Genomic DNA, 16,587 nt, shown 5'->3' on the forward strand with positions numbered 1-16,587 from the left:
AAAGTTAATTCTGTAAATTAGATAGGGATCTGATTTCTGAAAACCAAGTTTGTGGTTGAAATATTTCAGAGGTTTTGTTAACAGCTTGGCTTTAAAAAGGCAAATTGGCAGTTTTTCCAACCATAATGACACTGAAATGACTATATATACATACATACACATACATACATATGTATACATATACATACACAAAATCTGTAGCAGTACTGAAAAATATAAGAAGGTTTTGTTAGATCAGAGGCATTGAGGAAATTTGAGAAAATATGAAGCAGAAGGGTGTGGAATGAGGATATAGCTGGTTAATATTAAGTTACTTGTGATTTAAATACAAAGAAGCAGCTTAGTAGAGCTCCAAGGAACCTCCCAAACTCTGAATTGCAGTCTGACCATATGGGCAGTCAGTCTGCAGGAGCTGGCTACGTAATTCTACCAGGCCTCACTAACCAGGCACACGGGACTTAGTGAAAGGGGGTTGTAGTGGATTATGTCCCCCCAAAACTCACTGAAACTTGAATTGTCCCGTTTTATGTATTGCAACTTAGCCCCCACTGTGAATGGTAAGAGGGTGCATATAAAGCTACCAGACAATTGTAGGGTTACAGCAATACCTACACTAAAGCCAAAACATTTCATTATTTTAGTTATACTAAAGTTCCATTTGTATTGTCAAGATTAGGGCTTAAACCCTTCACACCCATTGTACAGACTGGGTCACCAGACCCCTCACACACAGGTCCACAAGCTAGGTAATTGGGAAGGTCCCAGGAGCCATTAACAGATGACACGAGCTCAGTCTTCAGCAGCAGGAGCTTACAGCAGCCTCCAGCAGCAGTGGCGGTGACCTCTCAGAGGGTTCCGGAGGCCCTGGCAGCAACAGCCTCCAACAGCACTAGCGGCCTCCCCATGGCCCCACCAGGAGCATCCCAGGCTGGGGGGTGCCCTGCAGATCAGAGCCATTTATCCTTCATACTCAAGTCATAACCCAGGACACCTGAGTGCACATATGCAATTACATCAGACAGTAGCCAAGGAACACCTGAGAACATGTGCATATTTACATCAAATGTTCGGCAATATTCTGAACATCTGAGGGGTACTGACCATTTTCCTAGATTGTCCCTACAGTGGGAAATCCTATTATGATAATCAAAAGGTGGAGCCCTGAAGGGGTGATTGGATTGTAGGACCATGCAGAAGTGAATGGATTAAAAATGGTGGTCAGGGGTGTGGTTCTGAGAGCTTTAAGAAGAGAGTCTTTCTCTCTCTGCTCTCTCTGCTTCCATTATCTTGCCATTTGAGACCCCTGGGTCACCATTGCCGCCACCAGATGGACTTTGGACTATCCAGCCTCAGAAACTGTAAGCAATAAATTTCATTTTTCTTTATAAATCACCCAGTTCCATGTATTCTAAGCAATGCAAATGGACTAATACAGGGGCTTTGCTGACACATACAAGTTGCCAGCTTCACTGGAGATGCCAGTTGCATTTCTGCTCTAAACCTTGCTCTCAATGGGAAGTACATCTGCTGGCCTCGCCTGCTATGATAGTTAATTTTAGGTGTCAACCTAACTAGATTAAGAAATACATAGAAACCTGGTAAAGCATTATTTTTGGGTGTGTCTGTGAGAGTGTTTCCAGAAGAGATTATCATGTGAACCTGAGTGAACTGGGTGGGAAATATCCGCCCTCAATATGGGTAGGAACCATCTAATCCACCGGGGTCCCAGGGAGAACAAAAACAGAAAAGAAGACAAATTTCTCCCTCTATTTCTGCTGGAGCTGGGATATACTCTTCTATCCTGTCCACAGACATCTGAACTCCAGACTCTTCAGTCTTTGGGTTCCAGGACTTATACCAGTGGCACCCCTGGCTCTCAGGCCTTTGGCCTTGGACTGAGAATCACACCACTGGCTTCCTGGTTCTGAGGCTTTATAGGGAAAATATAGGAAAATGGGCAGGGCCCTTCAGATGTTCAGAATCTTGCCGAGCATTTGATGTAAATATGCACGTGTGCCCAGGTGTTTGCAGGTGTTCCTTGGCTATTGTCTGATTAGATGCGTGTGGGCACCCATATGTCCTGGGTTATGGACTTAAGTATCAAGGACGAGTGACTCCGATCCATGGTGTCCCCCGCCCCCAGGATGCCCCTGGGGGGGCCATGGGGAGGCCAGTACCACTGAGGAAGCTGAGGACTGAGCTCATGTCGTCTGTCAATGGCTCCCAGGACCTTTCCCAATTACCTAGCGTGGACCTGCATGTGAGGAGTCTGGTGACCCAGCCTGGAATGTGAGGGGTTTGTGACCCAGTCTGTACAATGGGTTTAGATGGTCTGTGGGCCCTAACCCCTAGCCCTGACAATACAATGGAAAACTTAATGTAACTAAAATAATGAAACATTTTGGCTTTAGTTGTGAATTGCCTAGCCATACAACTGGCGTAGTCTGTAGCAATACAGGCTTCCAGACTTGGACTGAGCCACACTACCAGCTTCCAGTTTGCAAACAGCTTATTGTGGGACTTCTCAGCCTTCCTAATCATGTGAGCCAATTTCCCTAATGAATCCCCTCTCATATATTTATAGCCATATCCTATTGTTTCTCTCTGGAGAACCCTAATACACCTGCCCAATCACTTCTCCCAGGATGGGCAAGAAGATCATTGTAGGCTCCACCCATCACTCCCGCCTCCCACAGGAAACAATCACCACCACCACCCCCAGCTGCTATCATTTCAGTCTAGCCTATTACACAGAAATCGCCTGGGGATTATGTTTAGCGGCTGATTTTGATTCAGTAGTTCTGGGGTGGGGTCTGAGAGTTTAATGAACTCCCAGGTGACACCAATACAACTGGTTTCTGGACCACACTTTGAGTAGCAAGGGTCTGGACCAGCATTTTCTAAGATGGGTCCTCTGACATTTTTCAAATTAAAAAACAAACATTATTAAACTGAAAAAGTTATTCCTAAACCCTTCCTCAAAATACACTTATAAATTTGAAGAAGACTTGTGTTTTAAGATCAGTAATTATCTTTTAACACAATCCTTTACTCCTTGAACTTCCTTTCCATCACTCCCTTATGATTAAAAGTTTCCAACTTAAATAAGAGGGTGAATCTAATTACATTTTTTTGTACTTCTAATACAATGTTTATAATTTATTTCCTGATTTAACATGGAGTTAGGTTGGCTTTTCCTGACGTCCCTGGCATGACAGAACACAGGTTTCATCTTGTGCTTTAGCTGCCAAAGAATTACCATAGCTGCAGAACTTGTTCAGAAGTAAATTGTATTTGCTTTGCTCACTGAGTAAAAATCCAAATAATAAGACCCTATTCATTCACCCTGGGTGCCACTAGAGGCACAAAGACTATCCCAGAGGGTAGAGCACTTTGGAAACTGGAGGACAGTTCTGGAAAAAATGCACCTTTTAAGTCATGGTAAATATGATTAGAAAAGAAAGAAAAAAATGCAATGAAGCAGGTGAGCACTGTTTCTCCTTGGGCAACCTCTTTAGAGGCAGGGATAGCAAGCCCAGGTGGAGAGGAGTTCATTTAAATTCCTGACCTTCCTCATGCTCTCGGTTGAAGCTGGAGTAGCTGCAAAGAGCAGCAGCCACTGCCTCCAGATTTAGTTTCCTGACAGTTGGGGACAGCAGACAAAGCTGTGTATCAAGGGTAGGAGCAAGGACTTGGGGGCAGACCAAGTTAAACAGGAATTTTGGCTCTAATGGATGACTTTTGGCAAGTTACTCACTTTCCTAAGCCTGTGCAATGAGGATAATAGTATCTTTTGCCTAGGACTACTAAGAGGATTACACATGATGGCATATATAAACGATTCAGCAGTGCAAGCATGGCGTAGCTGCTGCTTGTATTAGTATTAATACAATCGAGTATTAATAAATGGCAGCTATTCATTGTGTTAGTATTTATGCTATCAAGCCTTGCTGGGTATGTGTCAGCAGCCAGCTAGCCCAGTCTTGGGATCTCTAATTTGCCTTCCTCTTCACACCTTGTCAAGAAGCTTGGGTGGAGGTGACCTGCCAGCTTTAATATCTGGTGGAGGGAAGGCTAGGTGTAGGACCTCAGTGAGAACACAGACACAATGATTTGTTTGGAAGATACATGCTATGTCAGGTCTCGGCAAGTTCAAAAACAAAACAAACACAAAGTCGAGAATGGAGCTGATTCTTCCATGCAGAGGAGAGTCATGTATGCATTGGAACACCCTGCACAGGGACAGGCAGGGTGCCTCCCTGTTTAGTATCTAGCTATGTTTGAGGGAGAAGCAGCCAGTCCCAGCCTCAGTTCCACAAATTTTGCCTCTGCCACCTCACTCTCACTATTGCCCATAGTTACTGAGACTAAAGGAGTAGTTATGAATCAAATCTGGATTCAAATCAAGTCTTGCCATTTTTTTCAGTTAAGGGATTTAGGGAAAAGTTCTCTCTCTGAGCTTCATTTAGTTTTATGAGAGTCCTTCGAAAAGTTTGTGGAAAAATAAAAGATAATACAAATTTTTCTATGAACTTTTTGAAGACTCGTGTATCAACTGTGAAATTGACACCATTCCCTTCCCTTCAATGTTGTTCATGACTACAATTGACAGATTTAGCAAATAGGAATATAGGATACCCATTAACTCTGAATTTCAGATATAAACAACAAATTATTTTCAGGATTGTGAAAGTTGTCACAGGGGAAGGGGCTGAAGGGAGAGTTCTCATACATTTATGCCTAATAACAAGAACTATCACAAAAGACTGCAAAACCATAACCTTGCACAAAGCTTATCACAACTGTACAAAGGGTTACTTCTGCAAGGACATCTGCTCAGCAACTGCCTGTTCAACCTACAACTGACACCACTCTTGTTATTGTTCCTTGTAGCCAAGAATAATTGTCACAAAACAACTTATGTAACCCTCTTCATTTTTCCTTTAAAATACCTTGTCTTTTTTTACCCCCTGACTACAACCATGCATATTCCCGTTGAAACGCCCATTCCCAGATAGATATAATTTTCTTTTAGAGAGTCTCCCTCCCTTTGTCTGTTACTTTTTTATTTTATTTTTATTTTTTGTATATATTTTTAATGGTTATGAATATTCATGAGATACTAAGCTGATTATCACCCCTCGTGCTCATGATGTATGGACAGATTCATACTGGCAGCATACCTGTTACCACAAATCGCATTTGTACCCTGTGTCCCCCACCCAATTATCCCCAACCTCGCTCTTCCTCCCCCTTTCCCCCCCACTCCACTTTGTGGCCCAAGGAATGTTCTCTCCCTCTACAAGTCCAATGCACTACTATGGTCTTTCTTTCCTTCCTTCTTTTTCTCTTGGCTCCAATACATGAGTGAGCACATGTGGTATTTATCCCTCTGTGCTTTGCTTATTTTACTCAACATAAGTTTCTCCAGGCTCATCCATGTTGTTGCAAATGTGAATATTTCATTCTTTTTTATGGCAAAGTATTATTCCATGGTGTATATATACCACAGTTTCCTTATCCAATCATCCATTGATGGACATTTAGGTTGGTTCCATGTCTTGGCTATTGTAAACAGAGCTGCGATGAACATGGGAATGCAGGTATCCCTTCGACGTAATGATTTCCATTCCTCTGGGTATATACCCAGAACTAGGATTGCTGTATCATATGGAAGATCTATATGTAGTTGTTTGAGAAACCTCCATACTGTTTTCCATAGTGGTTGTACTAATTTACAGTCCCACCAACAGTGTAGGAGTCTTCCCTTCTCTCCACACCCTTGCCAGCATTTGTTATTCACCATCTTTTTGATTATAGCCAGTCTAACTGGGGTGAGGTGGTATCTCAATGTGGCTTTAATCTGCATTTCCCTGATGACTAGTGATGCTGAGCATTTTTTCATGTACCTGCCCCCAAATCAGTTGCATTTATATATTCAAATAATGAACTAACAGAATGAGAAATAAAGGAAGTAAGCCCAATTACAGTTGTCATGAAAAAAATAAAATACCTAGTGATCGATTTAACCAAGGAGGTGAAAGAACTCTACAGTGAGAACTACAAATGATTTCTGAAAGAAATTAAAGAAGACACAAAAAGATGGAAAGAGGGCCAGCCCGGTGGCGCACTGGAGAGTGCGCTGCTTGGGAGCACGGCAGCGCTCCCGCCGAGGGTTCGGATCCCATGTGGAGACCGGTTCCCGCTCACTGGCTGAGCACGGTGCGGGTGCAACACCGAGGGTTGCGATCCCGTTGCCGGTCCCCGGTACGGGCGCGACACCGAGGGTTGCAATCCCCTTACCGGTCAGTAAAAAAAGACAAAAAGGAAAAAAAAAAAGATGGAAAGATATTCCATGCTCTTGGATTGGAAGAATTAACATTGTGAAGATGTCTGTACTACCCAAAGCAATCTATAGATTCAATGCAATCCCCATCAAAATACTACTGACATTATTCACAGAAATGGAAAAAACAATCTTAACCTTCATATGGAACAACAAAAGACCCCAAATAGCCAAAGCAATCCTGAGCAAAAAAAATAAAGTCAAAGGCATAACAATACCTGACTTCAAATTATACTACAAATCTATTGTAATCAAAACAGCATGGTACTGGTATAAAAATAGACATTCAGACCAGTGGAGTAGAATTGAGAACACAGAAATCACTCCTCAGGCTTACAGCCATCTGATATTGGACAAAGGCAACAAAAATGTACATTGGGGAAAAGACCACCTCTTTAACAAGTTGTTCTGGGAAAACTGGATATCCATATACAGAAGAATGAAACTAGATATGCATCTCTCACCATACACTAAAATCAACTCAAAATGGATTTAAGACTTAAGTGTAAGACCTGAAACTAACATTACTAAGGGAAAATATAGGTGATACACTTTAGCAACTAGATCTGGGAGCAGACTTTATGAACATGAGCCCAAAAGCATAAGCAGTTGCCGAAGTCCAGCTTCAGCGAGGGGTGGGTACCCGAAAAGGGAGAGAGAGTCGGTGAAAATAACAAACACAGATGGAGACCTCAATGCATCAATATGCACGTTCTCTCTCTGCGGGCTGTCAGCATGTTGGAGCTGGAGCCCAGTAGAGCATGAGACAATGCCTTTTATTTAGATTTTTCTCTGCAGGGGGGGGTTGGGTACTATTTTTATTGTATCAGCAAGCTTAAATCAATAGTCCAAAAAGCAGGGAGGAAACTTTTTTAGAGGTCAGCCAGTCCTTTCCTTTTGTCAGCATGTCTCAGGTGATCAACTCGTGCTTCTTTTTCCTGGAATCAGGTTATAAGATCCGAACCATCCCTTCATTGTCTTGAAGTTATCTCGTGACCTTTTTCTGTTAGCCAGCTGTGGTTAATATCCACCTTATTAACAGGGTGGCAGCTATTTTGTCTTAAATGTAAATGAACCTATTGTTCATATGGAAAAAGAACAGTGGATGTTTGAGCAGCATTATCATGCACATTTTAAGGATATGCATTGGCTGTGGCCCTATAGTCTTGATGTAGATGTTAAAGTGTCCTTGTGCACAGCACCATCCCTCACAAAACTAGGTGTACTCTTTTATTCTTTTAAGATCTAATTTTGCAGGTTTAATAATTTTACAGAATATATTTTTATCCCAATACCTGATTCTTAATGATTTATTTAAAACTGGACACCACCAAGTAAAGGGAATTCTACGGTTTCATTCCCATATACTTAATTTATCCCAATCATATAATTTCTCATTAATGCCAACCATTCTCTTGCCATTAATACAATCTCCAGTAAATGATGTTTGCCAACTTAGATCATACTTTGGACATCCCCTGGGAGAGTACCAAATTTTTCCCTTTCTCATTTTATATCCCGTGTAACCATATACCCAGATCATGGGAAGAGGATAGGGACTTCTTTTATTTATTAATTTCTCTGGTAAAGGCAATTGCTCATGATTAATCATGACCGCGTGACCTTTTTCTGTTAGCCAGCTGTGGTTAATATCCACCTTATTAACAGGGTGGCAGCTATTTTGTCTTAAATGTAAATGAACCTATTGTTCATATGGAAAAAGAACAGTGGATGTTTGAGCAGCATTATCATGCACATTTTAAGGATATGCATTGGCTGTGGCCCTATAGTCTTGATGTAGATGTTAAAGTGTCCTTGTGCACAGCACCATCCCTCACAAAACTAGGTGTACTCTTTTATTCTTGTCAGCATAATTAATTGACTCAAAAGGGACAATTTGGAATTGTTCAGTCTTCCCGTATCTTTGGTGGGACTATCTAATTTTATGACAACAACTGTTTGTGTGTCATTTTCTGCATCTTTTGGAAACTCAGGAAACTGCCACGCTAACCAAAACATCAAAAGAGAAAGTAAAAGCAGTACCACTATGCCAAGGCAGAGATCCTTACAGCGAAAGCAAGTGCTCGTAGCTGTGGTCTTGCCAGCAGCTCTCCCTCCGGCGGCCTTGCCAACTCAGAGAGGGCAGTCCAAGCTATTCCTTTCAGGACTCCACCATGGCATGGACTGCGCCAAGCAGTAAAAGGAAAAATAAACAAATGGGACTATATCAAACTAAAAAGCTTCTGCACAGCAAAGGAAACAATCAACAGAGTGAAATGACAACCTACAGAGTAGGAGAAAATTTTTGCTAACTATGCATCTGACAAGGGATTAATGTCCATAATATACAAGGAACACAAACAATTATACAGTAAAAAAACAAATAACCCAATTAAAAAATGGGCAAAGGAGCTGAATAGACATTTTTCAAAGGAAGACATACAAATGTCCAATAGGTACATGAAAAAATGCTCAACATCACTTTGTCTGTTATTTAGGCTTTAGAGTGTAAACTTATTTTTTAGGATACCCAGTTAAATTTGATGGTTTTGTAGTATAAGTATGTCCCAAATACTGCATGGGACATACTTATACTAAAAAAAAAAAAAACCTTGGTTATCTGAAATTCACATTTGATTTGTGTCCTGTATTTTATCTGACAACGCTATTTATTACAATTAAGAGAAATGTGTGAGAGTGTTTGGCTTTAGCATGTAAAAGATAGTAAGGTGACTCTGTACTCCTAAGAGCTCTGAACATACATATTTCAGGTCCACAAGGACAGTGAAAGAGGAGAAAAAAAGGGAAAGGGGCAGACTAGAAAAAGTATTTTAGAGGAGGTAACAGTAGATCTGGCTTTAAAGCACAAGTGGTTTACCAGGTTTAGAAGGCAGCATAGAGGATAAGGCACAGTCATGGCAGATGAGTAAAAAGCAGATAAGGACCAATTAAAGCCTAAACATTATCTTAAGATCACTGGAGAACCACTAATCTCTACAGGAGAGATTTGATCAGATTTGGGTTTGAGAACGATATCTCTAGCAACAGTGTGGAGAGTTGAGCAGAGGTTGTGATGCAGGATAGGAAGGAGGAAGGGGTGTGAAATAGGTGAAGGGCTTGAATTAGGCCCATGGCAGTGAATGGAGAGGAACAGATGGGTTCAGGAGAACTTAAAGACGTCAAACGACAGGATTTCGTGAGACTGAATGTGAAGATGGGACGAGAAGAGTCAAGAGTCCACACAAAAGAGAAAAACCTAAAATGGAGTTGAAATGAGAATGTTCAAAGGCAGAGGAAGAACACAAGAGAAAGTGACACCATAGAAGTCAGGGAGGATGGTTGGAAAGGATTCTCACGGAAGAGAGCTTAAAGGAGAGGATAACTGGAAAGGGAATGGGGCATTGAATTCCACCAACTGATGGTTATGTGGGGGTCATGACTGACATTTGCATGAACAGTTTTAGAAACACAGTGGATGGAGAATGTGGGAGATGAGTAGGAAAAAAATGAAGGTATGCTATTCTTTAAAGAAATTTATAGGTAGAAAGAAATCACTTAAAGGGAAAGCATGGTCCATGGAAAGTTTTTGGTTTGTGTTTTTGTATATGTAAGAAAAAAGCAATTTGTATAAATGAGGGAAAAATCCAGTAGAGAATGATAGAGATTAAAGATAAAGGAGAATGGGCAGGCAGCCTCCACCACCTGGCAGTGGCAGGAGCATGCTGAAAACACCACTTCCACATGGGTAGTCCACCACAGCCACCGCCACAGTCACGGCCAAAAGGGTGGCTTGTTGCCACAGTCGCAGCCACAACCACTCAGCTGCATTGACAGAAGGAGAGTCACCAGCAGAGACCAGAAAAAGAAGAGGAAGTCTCTCTCCTGAAAGCCCACTCCAGAGTAAAAGAACCAGCATCTGCCCTAACAGATGACCAGACATCAATGTAGAGATATCAGAAATACAAAAACCAAGAAAATATCACACCACCAAAGAGATACAGTAATTCTCAAGTACCAGACCCCATAGACAAGGAAACCCTTGAAATACTGAAAAGGAATTCCAAGCAACAATCTTAAGCAAAGTCAATGAGATACAAGAGGACGCAATTAGACAACACAATGAAATAAGAAAAAATATCCAGGATATGAAGGAGGAAATTTACAAAGGGATTACTACCTTTAAAAGAATGTAGCATCCTGGAACTGAAAGATTCATTCAATGAAATAAAAAACACAACCAAGAGCTTAAGCAGCAGGTGAGATTAAGCAGAAGCATGTCTGATGTCAGAGAGTCTTTTCGAAATAACCCAGGTGGACAAAAAACAGTAGTGTTTTCATACTCCAATAACAAACTAGCAGAAAAAGAAATCAAGAAAGCAAGCCCATTTAAAATAGTCACCAAGAAAATAAAATACCTAGGAATCAATTTAATCAAGGAGGTGAAAGATCTCTACAAAGAGAACTACAAATCACTGTTGAAAAAAATTAGAGGACACAAAAAAGAAGAGAAAAGCAGGAAAAAAAGCTAAAGGAGAATGAGAACATAAGCAATTGAGCAAGGTCCCTTGGAAGATGGGAGAGGGCTGGCCAGTTAGCTTACTTGGTTAGAGCATGTGCTGATAACACCGAGGTTGATCCCTATACTGGCCAGCAGCAAAAGTAAGTAAGTAAGTAAATAAATAAAAAGTACAGGAGATAAGATCATCAATAATGCAGGTGAAAAATGGTAAGGATACATTTTTCCTCTGTAATAGGAAAGAAGAATGTAGAATTACTAAACATGTAGGTCAGTGTGGAGGTAACAGAGAAAAGAAGTTGAGGGAATTTACGACTTGATGGCCTACATTTTCTTTGGAAATTAGAGATAAACTGAAGAGGGTAAGGTAAAGAGACTGTAGATCTGCCAAAGTCAATGAACACGATTAGTGGAATGAAAAGTGGTAGAAGTACAGGCATAGGAGGTTGTGGCAGAAAAGATAATTTATGACTTAAAGAATTAAAAATTAAATCTTAATTGTGTAAGATTTTAAAGGAAAATTTCAGGGTGGTAAATACTGGTTTGTGTCCTAGTGTGTTAGTTCCTGAGATGAAATTGAAGATCCTCAAAGCTGAGGTGAGGCATTATAAAACTCAGTGAAGGAGAGAATTCTTTTCTAAAAATCCTTTCAATAGATGCAGGAAAAGGGAGAGGATTTCTGAAGAAAGGCTACAGAACAATGAATTGAAAGGGCAAAGGCAAAGCCAAAATTACACTAACCCTGTCTTCTAGGCTACAGTTGAGTGTGTTGGGGTGAGTGGGAGAAGGAGCAGACTCCTCCTGACACTTAGGAGAAACACCGTCGTGTCGTCAAGGTACAAACGTCATGTCTCTGTCAGTGAGGAGATGGCAGTGTTTTAGGAAAGCACTAAATTTTTAGGGTGATTTCTTGGAAATTAATTTGCTGCTTGAGATCATAATAGGGAGCTTTAAAAGGAGATTCAGTGGAAGGAGAATTGGCCAGGAAATGGGCAAAACTTAAGTGGATAGGGACGAACCTATGTAAGAGATTCAGTAACCAGATAGGAAGTGTTACGGGCTGTAACTCTGGTCAGGGGCTGATGAGGCAGGGTGTTGAGAGCTTGACATGTATGGAACTAACTAGGCTCGGGTTCCAGCTGGTATCAATTGCTTTTTGTCTGTTCAGACTCTCCATCTTATGTCTAGACACAGCTGCATACCCTTTAAGAGCCAGGGCCATAATATACCAAGTATGTGTGATAGGTTATTTGTTCTTTGGTGGCTTTGGTATGCTATTTATACCACGTGTATTAGTCTGTTCCTGTTGCTTATAACAAAATACCTGAAACTGGATAATTTATTCAGAAAATGAAATTTATTGCTTACAGTTTCAGAGACTGGGAAGTCCACAGTCCAGGGAACACTTATGATGAGGGCTTGGTGGTGGTGCCAGTGACCCAGGGACCTCACATGGCAGAAAATGGGAAAGCAGAGAGAGTAATAGTTTCTCATTCACTCTCCTTTTAAAGCTCCCAGAACCAGCCCCCTGACTACCATTATTAATACATTCACTACAGCATTGTCTTACAAACTAATCACCTCTTCAAGGCCCCACCTTTCAATTACCATAATATGATTTCCCACCTTCAGCAGTCACAGTGGGGGTTAAGCCTCAGTGAGGCTGGGAGAGGGGAATCCAATCTACAGCACTGTGGTAGTTTAAAAAGGTGGGGTGGCGTTGTTTGGAAATTAAAATAATTTAACCCTACTGGAAATTAACTCTACTTTGACCAACTTCTTGGTTTTTATAAGAGGAGATTAAGATAGTCATGAGCACCCAGAAAAAAAAATTTGTTTTTAGAATTTTATTTTAAATTGACAAGTAATGATTGTATATATTTATGGGATGCAATGTGATGTTTTGATATGTTTACACTTACTGATGATTAAATTAAGCCAATTAACATATCCACCACTTCATGTACCTATCATTTTTTTGTGGTGAGAACAAACTACTCTTTCAGCAATTTTGAAATACACATTATTAATTATAGTCACCATGCTATGCAACAAATTTCTAAAACTTATCCTTCCTGTTTAACTGAAACTTTTTATACTTTTAACATCTCCCTATTCCCCATCCCTCATTCCCCTAACCCCTCTCCTTCCAGCCTCCACTAACCACCATTCCACTCTGTATTTCATGACTTTTTAAGTTCCACATTTAAGTGAGATGATGCAGTATTTGTCTTTCTGTGTCTGGCTTATTTCAGTTAGTATAATGTCTTCATACAGTTCAACCATGTTGTCACAAGTGACAGAATTTTCTCTTTTTTAAAGGCTAAGTAGTATTCCACAGTGTATATATAGCATATTTTCTTTATTCCTCCATTGATGGACACATAGATTGATTCCATATCTCAGCTATTGTGATTTCAATTCCTTTAGATATATATCCAGAAGTAAAATTGCTGTATCATATGGTAATTATATTTTTAATTTTTTGAGGAAACTTCATCATGTTTTTCATAATGGCTGTGTCAATTTGCATTTCCACCAACAGTGTACAAGGGTTCCCTTTTCACCACATCCTCACCAACATTCGTTATCTTTCATCTTTTAGATAATAGCCATTCTAGCAGGCGTGTGGTGATATCTCATTGTGGTTTTAATTTACATTCCCCAAATGATTACTGATTTTGAGCATTTTTCATGTGTGTGTTGGCCATTTGTATGTCTTCTTTTGAAAAATGTGTATTCAGATTCTTTGACCATTTTTAAATCAGATTTTATTTATTTTTGCTATTGAGTTGTCTGAGTTCCTTATACATTTTGGAATATTTATATTTCAGCTCTGAACTTGGTTGCATATGTACTTACAATTGCTATATGCTCTTGATGAATTGACCCCTTTATCATTATATAATGACCTTCTTTGTCTCTTTTTACAGTTTTAACTTAAAGTCTATTTTGTCTGATATAAGTAGAGCCACCCTTGCTCTCTTTTTGGTTACCAAGTGCTTGAAATATCTTTTCCCTTCCCTTCACTTTTAGGCTATGTGTCCTTAAGGCTAAAGTAAGTCTCTTATAGGCAGCATATTGTTGGATCTTTTTTTTTTTTTTTCATTAGCCACTTTATGTTTTTTTTTTTTTTTTTTTCTTCCTTTTTTGTCTTTTTTTACTGACCGGTAACGGGATCGCAACCCTCGGTGTTGCGCCTGTACCGGGGACTGGCAACAGAATCGCAACCCTCGGTGTTGAGTCCACACCGCGCTCAGCCAGTGAGCGGGAACCGGTCGCCACATGGGATCCAAACCCTCGGCGGGAGCACCACCACGCTCCCAAGCGGCGCACTCTCCAGTGCGCCACCGGGCCGGCCCCACTTTATGTTTTTTGATTGGAGAATTTAATACATCTACATTTAAAGTAATTATTGATAGGTAAGAACTTACTATTGCCATTTTGTTCATTGTTTACTGACTGTTTTGTATTCCTTTGTTGCTTTCTTCAGTCTTGTTGTCTTCGTGATTTGTTGTATTTCTGTAATAGCACACTTTGATTCCTTTCTCTTTATCTTTTGTGTATCTACTAGAGGATTTTTCTTTGTGGTTACCATGAGACTTACATGAAACATTTCAGAGTTATAATATTCTTATTTAAGATGATAACAACTTAACTTCAATTGCATACAAAGACTCTATGCTTCTACTTCTTCCCCATCCCACAGCTGAGAGGGGTTGGAGCTGAGATTCAGGACCCCTTTGGGATCTGCTGTGGGATGGAAACTGGCAAACCTTGTCCCAGTGGCACAGATGGGAGAATCTCCCAGCAATTCTGTGTGGGTAGAATTGCTCCTGGGCCATGGCAGAGGGAGCTAGAGCCAAGACAGAGCCCCTTCAGGGTCTGCTGTGGGATGGAAGCTCACAAACCTGTCAGTGGTACAGATTGTCTGTTGAGGCACTAGTGTGTGTGATTCCTACCAGACCTCTTGGTAGACGGCTTTGGTAGCAAGAGCAAGGCCAAATGGGCTAGAACCAAGATCTTCAGAGAACAGGGTTGTCTCTGGACCTGGAGCTGAGACCATAATAGGCTGGTCTGCTGCCTGGGTGTGGGTCTGCACTCTCAGAATGAACCTCCTAGGTCTTAGGCTCCACTGGGGTTTTACAAACTCCTTCCTGAATCCAAAGGTTCCCACAAAGACACTTTTGCCCATGGATGGCTGCAAAATTATTGTTGTTGTGGGATACAAGTGAGGGACCTCTTTTTCTATCATCTTACTGGATACTCAGGTTTTTTTTTTTTTAATTACTTTTTCCCCCTGAATATAAAAGAAACACTGACCCCTAATAGAAAGCCTGAAAATTTTTTGGCATCTAGAGATATGCAGAGGCTCCTGCTATCCTGATAGTTCTTGTAATTCAGGAAATGTTTTTCAAGGTATTTCTACGTTATAAGAAAGATGAAAAAAACTGGAATAGAGAGATGTGACTTTCCCAGGGTCTCATGATTTATTGATGTTAGACATCTGACTTTTTGGCTAGTGTTACCCGTTTTGCCACACTTAAGTCAAAACAAGTACTTGTTTGCTTTTGAGATTATTTTTGTGACACTAAAATCAACTTAAATCAAATATATCTTGGTTTAACATATCTTGCCTTAACATCACTATTCTTTTTTATCCCCAGCACTGTGTGTGAACTATGAGACCTCAAAGGGTCACATAAATAAATGTTTTTCACTTAATGTCAGTTATCCGTTCTTAAAAATCATGAATTCTGGAGGAAGGTAATGAAAGCTTATTTAACATTATTTAAAATGGGAAAATTAGACTGCATCACAGTTCTACTCCAAACCAATGTCTTGAAACATAATAAAAAATACAGTGCAATACTTAAGTAAAAAAAAATAAAGTCTGAAAATTTTAAAGTGAACAAAGAAACAAACCTTCCTAATTCTACCATCCAAGATCAACCATCTCTAACATTTTGGCATATTTCCATCTCATGATTTCTTTATCTCCTCCCCTCCCCCACCCCTTTATATAACTAAAATCATACTATGGATATATATGTGGTTTTATCATTTGGTATTTTATTTTATTTTTTAATTTTATAAAAAAAGATGACCGGTAAGGGGATCTTAACCCTTGACTTGGTGTTGTCAGCATCACGCTCTCCCAAGTGAGCTACCTGGCCATCCCTATATAGGGATCTGAACCCGTGGCCTTGGTGTTATCAGCACTGCACTCTCCCAAGTGAGCCACGGGCCAGCTCTTCATTTAGTATTTTATAATAATCTAGTAGGATGTTTTAAAGTTCTGTTTGAATGAGTTGGATCTATTTTTCCAGTTTATTCTAGGCTTAATTCTCGGTTTTTTCTAAAGTCTGAATCTGGTAGAGGACCCTCTCTCAAATCTTCCAAATGCATTACAGGCTCCCTTCAAATGCCTTATTTCCTAAAGTAAAACTTACGGTAGCTGGCCAATGAGCTCAGTTGGTTAGAGCAAGGTCTAAGATTTAATCTCCGTACTGGCCAGCAAGGGAGGAAAAAAAAAAAACCTATGGAAGAACCACATTGTAATACATGATCTACACTGTAGAACCACATCTCATTCACATGCTTCTTATTCTGGAGTCTACAAACACTGATGGTGGAAGACAGTGGTATTTGCACTGTACCAACACATGTTTTTTTTTTTTTTTTTTTTTTTTTTTTTTTTTTTTTTTTTTTTTTTTTTTTTTTT

Source organism: Galeopterus variegatus, unplaced genomic scaffold (genome assembly GCF_000696425.1).
Source record: "Galeopterus variegatus unplaced genomic scaffold, G_variegatus-3.0.2 Scaffold136, whole genome shotgun sequence".
In the NCBI taxonomy this organism is placed as follows: Eukaryota; Metazoa; Chordata; class Mammalia; order Dermoptera; family Cynocephalidae; genus Galeopterus; species Galeopterus variegatus.